The sequence below is a fragment of the Ochotona princeps genome, chromosome 9 (assembly GCF_030435755.1).
Source record: "Ochotona princeps isolate mOchPri1 chromosome 9, mOchPri1.hap1, whole genome shotgun sequence".
NCBI classification, from domain to species: Eukaryota; Metazoa; Chordata; class Mammalia; order Lagomorpha; family Ochotonidae; genus Ochotona; species Ochotona princeps.
Window position 1 is genome coordinate 55807861 of NC_080840.1, and position 10003 is coordinate 55817863.

General features: G+C 49.5%; 1 protein-coding gene across 5 annotated transcripts in view; it reads right to left on the bottom strand.

Moving 5' to 3' along the window:
- NCOA2 (nuclear receptor coactivator 2) overlaps positions 1 to 1812 on the bottom strand; it is a 279142-nt gene extending 277330 nt beyond the window's left edge. For 2 of the 5 annotated variants that reach the window (XM_004588032.3, XM_058668721.1), the window contains exon 1: positions 1349 to 1812. The gene's annotated coding sequence lies outside the window, so the exon portion shown is untranslated. Of the gene's footprint in view, positions 1 to 947; positions 1102 to 1348 lie in introns of those variants that run through there. The other 3 variants (XM_036498444.2, XM_058668723.1, XM_036498445.2) reach the window with 2 other exon arrangements.
- Positions 1813 to 10003: the final 8191 nt, after the last annotated feature.

A 10003-nucleotide genomic window follows, 5' to 3' on the forward strand; every position in this document is an offset into this window, starting at 1 on the left:
GGAGGGAGAAGAGGGAGGGACCAGCTAAGCAGGGACCGACCCACCCCCGATCTCGGAAGAGGCGCCTCCGGGACTCCCCCGAGGGGCGGGGGGCAGGGAGCCGCAGCCCGCAAGCCCGACCCGGGCCGCCTCCCCGCCCCCCGCAGCACCCCGCCACGCCGGTGGAGGGGTGGGCCAGCGCCGAGGCTTCCCCCCCCAGGGCGGGGGGCGTCTCGCTCGAGGGTCGGCCGGGAGGGCCCCTCCCTGTTTCCCGCCTGGGCACTCCCCCCCCGACCCCGGAGGGCCTGTCCCTTGAGGGGGGAGAGAAAACGGGGGGGGCGCTGGCGAGTCAAGCCGGAACCTCCCGCCCCCGGCCCCAGTGCGCCTCCAGCACGCCTGCCCTAACCCAGAAAGTTAAGTCCGGGGCGAGCCCAGCCCGGCGCCGCCGCGGCCCGGCCCCCGGCTCCCCGCCCCCACCGCCGCCCGGCCTGCTCGGCCAGAGCGCGCCGCCCGGCCGCCGCAGCTCCTTCCCGTCCGCCCGCCCGGCCCCGCGCCCCCCGCCCCGGCGTTGACACGGGCCCTCCCGGCGGCCCGCCGCTCCCCTGCCTCCCCTCCTCCTCCTCCTCCCCGCGCCGCAGCCGGCCGGCCGCCCCTGACACCCCGCTTCACCTTCATAAACACACCCAGCACTTGACGAGCCCTGCCTTCTCCCCTCGGCCCGCTCCCACCCTCCGCTGCACGGCGCTCCGCATTTGCCATGAAAGAAGGCACCTTTCGGGGGGATTCACCTTCCCGGCTCAGCCGCGCACCGCCAGAGGGGGCCGGGGGGGGGGGGGAGGCGGGTGGCTGGAGCCTCGATCCTCGCCGACCCCCGGCGCCCGGCTGGGGCGGCCAGGCAGGCAGCCGTTCCTCGGGGCGGGGGGCCGCGCCCGCACCCCCCGGCCTCCCCGCCGCGCCTCGGTGCTCACCTCTCGCCCGCGCCGCGGGGCTGCAGTCTCCGCCCGCCTCGCGCTCCGGGACTCGGCTCTCCCGAGCTCTCTCGCAAGGCGCTGGAGCGCCTCCTTTCTCTCCCGGGGACTTCGCGTCTTCCCCGCCGCTTCCCGCCCTCCCCACCACCTCCCCCTCCCCAAGCCCCAACTCCCCAGCTCGGCGGCGCCTCGGGGGATGCAACTCCCGTTCTCCGCGCACTCGGGCGGCGGTGCCCGCACACGCACGCACACACACACAAAAACCAGCCCTCTTGGAGGCGCACGGCTCTGCCCGGCTCCGCGCAGGAAGGGCAGTCGCGGCCGGGGGTGGGGACGCGGCGCCCCCCGCCAGCCGCCCGCCCCTCGCCCGCCCTCGCGGGCCCCGGAGAAGGCGCGGTTACCGGCTCGGGTCGGTCACGCCGTCAGGTGCCTGCTGCCGTCGGCGCTGACCTTCGCCGCCGAAGCCGTAGCGGAGGCTGCGGCCGCCATGTTCCCGTGTTAATAACTGCTGCCTGGTTGTTTATTTCAATGGAGATCCTCCCCCAGCTCCCTCCTCCTCCTACTACTCCTCCTCCTCCTCCTCGTCGGCGTCTCCGCACTTGCGGAGAGAGACTCAGACCGCGCGAGCTCGCGAGCCGGAGAGGGGGGCTCGGGAGGCAGGCCGGCCCACCCTCCGCCAGCCCGGCTGTGGCCACCGCCAACTCCTGTCACTGGGGAAAGCACGGGGCGGAAACTTGCCTCCCGCGGCCCCGGGTAGGAGAGAGAGGTGGCTGGAGGACTCTCCGGAGAGCAGATCCTGCCCGCGGAGTCTGCAGCATCTCCGTCGGCAGAGTCCCCCTGAGAAGGCAGCCCCGGGGAGAGGTGATGAGTGAGGGGGCCGAGGACAAAATGGGTGACGGATGGAGGGAGGGTGACCTACGCGTGACTAGAAGTGAAGGAAGAGTAAACAGAGGACTCCATGGGAGGGCAAAGGGCAGTGCCAAAAAAGAAAGCGAGCGAGTGGGACCCGCCGGAGCCGCAGGGTGGAGTGGCACCTTGGAGATGCAGACGGCGGCAGGGATGATGCCCCGAGATTGAAGATCGGAGGCTGCCGAGTGCCGACTTCGCGCAGAGACGAGCCCTGTGCGTCCCCGCGCTTCGGCCCGGCCCCTCTGCCGGCTGCCTGCACCCCTCGGGTGCGCCCCGTGCTCCAGCCCCCGGGGCCTGCCACGGCTCTCCAGAGACGCCCCAGGTCTGCGCAGTCCCCTGGGTGGCAACGCGGAGACGCTGCGGACGCGAGGAGGGGAAGCGAGCTTAAAGGGGTGCGACCCCGCAAGTGCACTTGGCGTGGGAGCTGCACGCTGAGTTTTGAGACCCAAGTTGTTTGAAGCTTCTCTACACGCCTTGAAATCACAAAAGTTGGCGAAAAGACTTAAGTCATCGCAGAAGTACTGGGGGAAGAAGAGGCATCAGAAATAGGACCCCCCCCCCAGATGCGAAAATTCTCATTTAACTGCTGTTTAGGCACAATTTTGTTTCGCAAAAGCAGGCTTTGTTGCCTTTTTCTTCCAGTTTTAATTCAGTTGGGAAAAAAACGAACAATTTGTTTTTCAGAGCTACCAAAATATCAGAACACGTTTTCTTATTTTTTCACTCCTGTAAGGACGGAGGTCATTTGCCACGAGACACGAATATTATTTATTGAAAAGTTTGTATGTGGCACTGTGCTAAGTGATTTATATACACTGCATGCTTTAGTCCTCAACTTTAGAAAGTGAACTCTTTTATAACTGACACACACACACGAAATTTCAAACTTTTTCCTAGAGTCACACCACCAGGATGTTGGAGAGAATTTGAACCCAGTTCTGGGGAGCTTCAAATCCCATGCTTTTTATGACATGGTCAACTGGAATTTACAAGATCACCAATTTTAATTGGAGAAAGGGGATTGGGGTGTGTGTGTGTGTAGCTATGGATTTAAAAAGGAATATTTTAATAAATGCCAAGGCTGGGACTAACAGAAAGAAGCGGGCATGTAATGAGGGGCTTTCTTTTTATCCTGTACACTTATCTAGTATTTGTATTTGAAATGTCTACATTACAATGGAATGCTGGACTGTCTGACATTGTACCAACAATGTTGGGGTACACTTTAAATAAGAGACTGATAGAATTATGATTCCTTATGAAGGACTACACAATTGTAGTAAAATGGGTAAAAATCTGTCAAGGGTTGGGCGTTTGGGGGGAAATCCCAGCCTATATGAAAATATACCACATATTTCAGAATTCAAAATAAAAATATATTAAAAATAAGAAATGTCTACATTAACCATGTATGAAGACAGTACATTTTTTTCAGATTTTTAAATTTAAGTATCATATTACAATTATGTGCTGTAAAAACCAAAAACATTACAAAAAATGTGAAGAGTAAATGGGAAATGTATGGAGTGTTTTTTTCTGTCCTAATTGTTCACCTGGGGTCTGTCACAGTGTGGGACTCCCGATCTCCTTGCATGCCCTCACGCCTGACTGGAGTTATCAGGAGTTGCAATAACAAGTGCCTCCCTGCTTTCCAGCCCTCTCCTTTTTGGCTGCAACCCAGAATCCCATCAGTCCTCTGCAAGAGTGGATTTGACACTTTTAAAAACCCACCCATGATGTCTGCACACAAGCGACTCCCTGCTGCATTTCCAGGCCTCTCAATAAGACTACTTACAATTTGCCCAAGATACAGGACTGCTCTATAAAATAGCAAACAAAACATCTATAGCAGCCACTCACTTGCCTTGCTGCTTGAACAGTCACGTGACCTCTGTTTCTTAGTATCTTTTCTGGGCTCCTTCTAAACTTGGCACTATTCTTTTTTTTTTTTTTTTTAAGATTTTTTTTTTTTTATTACAAAGTCAGATATACTGAGAGGAGGAGAGATAGAGAGGAAGTGGAGCTGCTGGGATTAGAACCAGCGGCCATATGGGATTAAGGCGAGGACCTTAGCACTAGGCCACGCCGCCGAGCCCCTTGGCACTATTCTTAACAATATTCTGTCTTGTCCTGGAGTTGTTTATGTATTTGTCATTCTCTTTGACTAGTCCACAAACTCTTCAGGGCTCAAGACCTTGTTTTGTTCCTGTTTGTATGTGCTAAAGCACCTAAGAAGGAATTGCATAATTGAAACTGCAAGATGTAAATAAGACAGTAGTCCTCCCTTATCTGCGAGGTGGTGTTGGTTATTGTTGTTTAATGTTTATTTACTTAAATGGCAGATATGACATTATTTAAATGATAGCAAAGGAGAGACAAAAGAGTCTCAGGGTCAGCATGATGGCAGCCTGCATCCTAGATGGATGCCCGTTCATATCCTGGCTGTTCCACTTCCCTTCCAACTCCCTGCTTAGGGTCTGAGAGAGAAAGCAGTAGAGGACAGCCCAAAGTCTTGGGACCCTGCACCCACCTGGGAGGAAACACCAGGCTCCTGACTTCAGATCAGCTCAGCTCTGGCCATTGTGGTCATTTAGGAAATGAACCAGCAGACGGAAGATACTTCTCTCGGTCTCTCCTTCTCTTCATGTAAAATCTGTCTTTCAAATAAAAATATATAAACCAAAAGAGAAAAGAAGAAAGAAAAACGAGAAAGTCTTCAGTGCTTACTCCCTAAATGGCTACAATTGCCAGGGGTAGGCCAGGCTGAAACATGGAGCCAAGAACTCCATTTGGATCTTCCACAGGCATGGCAGTGCAGGAGCCCAACTTCTGCTTTTGCAGGCACATTGGCAGGGAAGTGAATCAGAAATCCGAGCACCTGGAACGCATATGAGATGCTAGCATCACAGACAGAGGCTTATCCTCCCACTCTACAATCCCAGTCTGGGGCTGGGGAGGGACAGACTTGTAAGATCCCCACCAGATGCCCAAACCTACAGAGAGTACACTGTTTCAATCTATGCATACTGGCCTATGGTAAAGCTTGATTTCCAGCTAGGCATAGTAAAGACTGACTGGTCATAATTCAGAATAGAACAAGTATACAATAAACTGTAAAAGTAGCTATGCAAATGTTGCTGTCTCTGTCAAAATATTTTATCCAACTTTCACTTTTTCACTCACAGGACATGCCTTACGGCCTCACTTTCGCCTATCTGAATCACTTGCATCCCTATGTTTGCAGTTTGGGGTTCTTATTAAGTAAGTTACTGACCACAAGTGCAGTGCAGTAGTACTCTCACCACTGATCTGATAACAGAAGCGACTAATGGGGCAAAGAGTATGCACAGCATGAATATGCTGGACGTGAAAGTAATTCAAGCTCCAGGCTGGACAGAGCAGGTCAGAGCCAGACAGAATGAAACAGCACAAAATTTCATTACACTGTTCAAACTGTGCACAATTTAAAACTTGTGCACTATTTTAATTGGTTATTTCTGGAATTTTCCATTTACTATTTTCAATTCGCAGTTGACGCTAGGTGACTGAAACCACAGAAAATGAACCCTTAGATGGGGAGTGGACTACTACAGTATCTGCTCAATCCCCACAGCCCCTTCCCCACTACAGTTTCCAGTGACTTATTCATAAAGGATTTTTATAAATAGAACCTTGTCCATATTGTGAAAGAATTTGGACTTCTGTGAGGACTCAAAATAATTTTTTATAAAACTAACCGTAATTGTCATTGAGTCATCAGTGGGATAATATAAAATGAAAAGGTAGAAGAGGCAGTAAGTAAACGAACTTGTACCCAGCATTGTGGCATAGTGAGTTAAAGCACTATTTGCAATGTCCACATCCCCTGTCAAGAGTGCCATTTGACATGCAGCTTCCTGTTAATTCACCTGGGAGAGCCTGGGAAGATGGCTCACGGGACCTCTGCTACCCTCCAAGAGATCAGGATGCGGTGCTTGGCTTCTGGCTTCAGCATGGCCCAGGCTTGGCTATTGCAGCCTCTTGAGGAGTGAACCAAAGCATAGAAGACCTCTCTCTCTCTCTCTCTCTCTCTCTCTCTCTCTCGGCTTTCAAATAAAACATTAAACTTAAAAATCAAGTTGACTTAATGACATAAGGGGAAACGAAATGTTATAGGAACTGGATATAGTACCAAGAAACAAAAACCCAATAAGGAAAAAATGGTGCAAATCATAAAGAGGAAGGAAATCATTGAAATTTAGTAAAAGCAGAAACATGACAGATCATGGAAGGCTATGTCAAGGAAACAAATGAAAACAAAATGTCAGCAGGTTCATACATGCAAAATAAAGTAGGAAAGAAAATGATAAATTATTCAATAAGATAGATAAGAAAAATCAGAACAGTGTGAGTAGTATCAGAAACTACTTTGTATTTTTTCTGCCTTCTCTTCCACATTTGATTTTCAAACCACTCACTTTTTTCATGCACAAAGAATGGAAGATTATATGCCATGTTTGAATTAAAACTATTAGCATGCATCATGACATATGGAGAGGTAATATAATATGGTGAGCAGAGCTGCAGAAGATACCTAACAATGATAGGAAATGAGCTTTCCTATACTATCTGACCTAGGTGAGTCACTAAATATTGCAATTTCCTCATCTATATAATTGTTGCAACATTAAAAGAAAATGGTGTAAATACATGTCCTTTTGTTAACCCTCAAGCTTCTTCTGCAAATGCCAAAGAATGTTGCTCTGTCGACTGAGTCTGCGTGCAGGGCAGTGATCTCTAACTTGGTGCATCTCCAATGCAAAAGCCAAAGCCTGTTTTTCCTCTTAAAAATGTAGTTAGTGGAGGAGAAGCCCTATATCTGCGAAATTATAAAATGGAAAACAGGAATTTTAGAAGTGTAATAGAAAAAATGTAGTTATTGAAGTGAGAGGAGGGAAAGTATCACTTCTTTCTTTTCAATATCTTTAATTTACTTTTTATACTTAAGAGACAGACCTCCCATCCCCTGGTTCACTCCCCAGAAGCCTGCAGCTGGGAGCTGGGAACACAATTCTGTCTTCCATTGGGTGCATTGATCCAGTTGCTTGAGCCATCACTGCTGCCTCGCCTGGTCTGCACATCAGGAAGCTGGACACAGGAGCCGGAGCCAGAGCTAGGCAGCCAAGCCAGGTACACTGGATCTGGGACACAGACCTCTTACCCCTGGCCCAAACAGCTACTAGCTAGCTAATCTTCAATTCTCTTCTAAACCCTTTAATACTGATTAATTCATAGCCACCATAAATAAAGGTCTAATACAAGTTAACATACTACATATATTTTTGTTCCTAGTTGAATGATGAATTCTATACACACATATATCATTATAATTTTTGAAAGATTTATTTATTTAGAAATCAGAGTTACACAGGGAGAAGGAGACACAGAGAGATCTTTTATCCACTGTCCACTTCCCAAATGATGCAAAGATCTATATGCATGAAATTCAAAAGAATCTCTAGACTATAAAAGGAACACTAGGTCAGAGAACATGAGGGCAATACACAGAAGTCACGTGTTATTCTCCATATGGTATAGTCTGCAATAAATATCTGCAATAAGATTATACTTTTAGGAGTCCATTTGTAAAGCATGAAAAATCAAATATTTAGGAGTAAATTTAATGAAATGAGTAATAACTACACTAAAAAAAACCCTTATATTCACAAGGCCTATTTAAAAGCAGTGATAAGACCCAGAGGGATAGCGTAGTGTTTCAGTCCTTGCCTTGAACGCACTGGGATTCCATATGGTCACTGGTTCTAATCCTGGCGGCCCTGCTTCCCATCCAGCTCCCTGCCTGTGGCTTGGGAAAGCAGTCAAGGACAGCCCCAAAGCCTTGGGACCCTGCACCTGTGTGGGAGGCCCGGAAGAGCTCCTGGATCCTGGCTTCGGATCGGCTCAGCACCAGCCATTGTGGTCACTTGGGGGAATGAATCATTGGATGCAAGATCTTCCTGTCTCTCCTCCTCTCTGTTTATATGCCTTTCCAATAAAAATAAATCTTATTAAAAAAGCAGTAATGGTCAGATTCAGTTGTAAAAAATTCTCACTTCCATCATGACCTATAGATTCAATGAAATCCCAACAATAACCCCACACGCATATCTTCCTTGGATTTCTTTATTTCATGGCACAGCAACAGAGAAGGAAAGACAAAAAAGAGAGATCTTCCGTTCTTTTGCTTCCCAAATGGCTGCAACATCTGTAAGTGGCCCAGGCTGAAGCTAGGAGCCAGGAACTCAATGTGAGTCTCCTATGGGGGTGGGGGGAGCCGAGCGAAGTGAGGTATCTTATGCTAAACTTTCCCAGGCACATCACCAGAGAGCGGGAATGGGAGACATGTTGGGATATGAGATGCATCACAAGATGTGTCTTAACCCTTGTGCCACCACTCAAACCCGCAGCAGACTCTTTAAATCAAAACTTGGCATTCTAAAATGTACTTGCAAAAATATGATTGTTGGGACCCGGCACCGTGGCCTAGTGGCTAAAGTCCTCGCCTTGAATGCCCCGGGATCCCATATCGGCGCCGGTTCTAATCCCGGCAGCTCCACTTCCCATCCAGCTCCCTGCTTGTGGCCTAGGAAAGCAGTCGAGGACGGCCCAAAGCTTTGGGACCCTGCACCCGCGTGGGAGACCCGGAAGAGGTTCCTGGTTCCCGGTTTCGGATCGGCACAGCACTGGCCGTTGCGCTCACTTGGGGAGTGAATCATCAGACGGAAGATCTTCCTCTCTGTCTCTCCTCCTCTCTGTATATCTGACTTTGCAATAAAATAAATAAATCTTTAAAAAAAAGTATGATTGTTCAGTTGACTCTGCACCAGCCTATCATACCTGGACTGTTGCTGATGATATGTTGGAGCTTCTAATTGATCGAGGTGACGCTCTGCTGGCTCTGCCTTCAAACCTGAGGGGGCCTCCCTAAGAGGCCGTTAAACTTGAACTGGACAAGTGGGATGCTGGACTCTGTATGGTGTCAACTTTTAATTAGGGAATCTCAACGGAACTTGAGCTGTGGTTATGCATCAAGGTGAAGGAATTCACCATGGGGGAAGGGTTTGGGGTGAAGGGGATGGGGGGAATCCCAGTACCTATGAAATTGTGTCATGTAATACAATGTACTTAATGAATAAATGAATATATATTAAAAAAGTATGATTGTTACATAGGACAGTCAAAACAAACTTCAAGAAACAAATATTGGATGATTTACACTATTCATCAAGTATAAGTATTTTTAGTATTGTTTATGTAGTTGAGAAAGATGCACACACATTGTGGGTCTCTTATTAGGGTAAGGAAGGTTGAAGTATGGAAGAAAATAAATGGGGCAAATGTTTCAATATTTTTTTGCCTGCAACTGCAGCTGGGGCTGCTCCTTGCTGTCAGACTACATCAGCAACCGAGGTTGAACAATCATTTGGCTTTTTTTTTTAAAGATGTATTTTTTTTTAAGATTTATTTATTTTTTTATTACAAAGTCAGATATACAGAGAGGAAGAGAGACAGAGAGGAAGATCTTCCATCCAATGATTCACTCCCCAAGTGAGCCACAACGGGCAGGTGCGCACCGATCCGAAACCGGGAACCAGGAACCAGGAACCTCTTCCAGGTCTCCCATGCGGGTGCAGTGTCCCAAAGCTTTCGGCCGTCCTCGACTGCTTTCCCAGGCCACAAGCAGGGAGCTGGATTAGAACTGGCGCCCATATGGGGTCCCGGGGCGTTCAAAGCGAGGACTTTAGCCACTAGGCCACGCCGTCGGGCCCGATGTATTTATTTTTATTGGAGAGGCAGATGTACAGAGAAGAGCAGAGAGGAAGATCCTCAATCTGATGATTCACTCCCTAAGCGGCCACAACGGCCGGTGCTGCGCAGATCCAAAGCCAGGAGCCAGGAACTTCTTTCTGGATCTCCTATGCGGGTGCAGGGTCCAAGGCTTTGGGCCGTCCTCGACTGCTCTCCCAGGCCACACGCAGGGAGCTGGATGGGAAGTGGAGCTGCCGAGATTAAAACTGGCGCCGATATGGGATCCCGGCATGTTCAAGGCGTGGACTTAACCACTACGCCATTGTGTCGGGCCTGAACAACAATCATTTGATGATTAG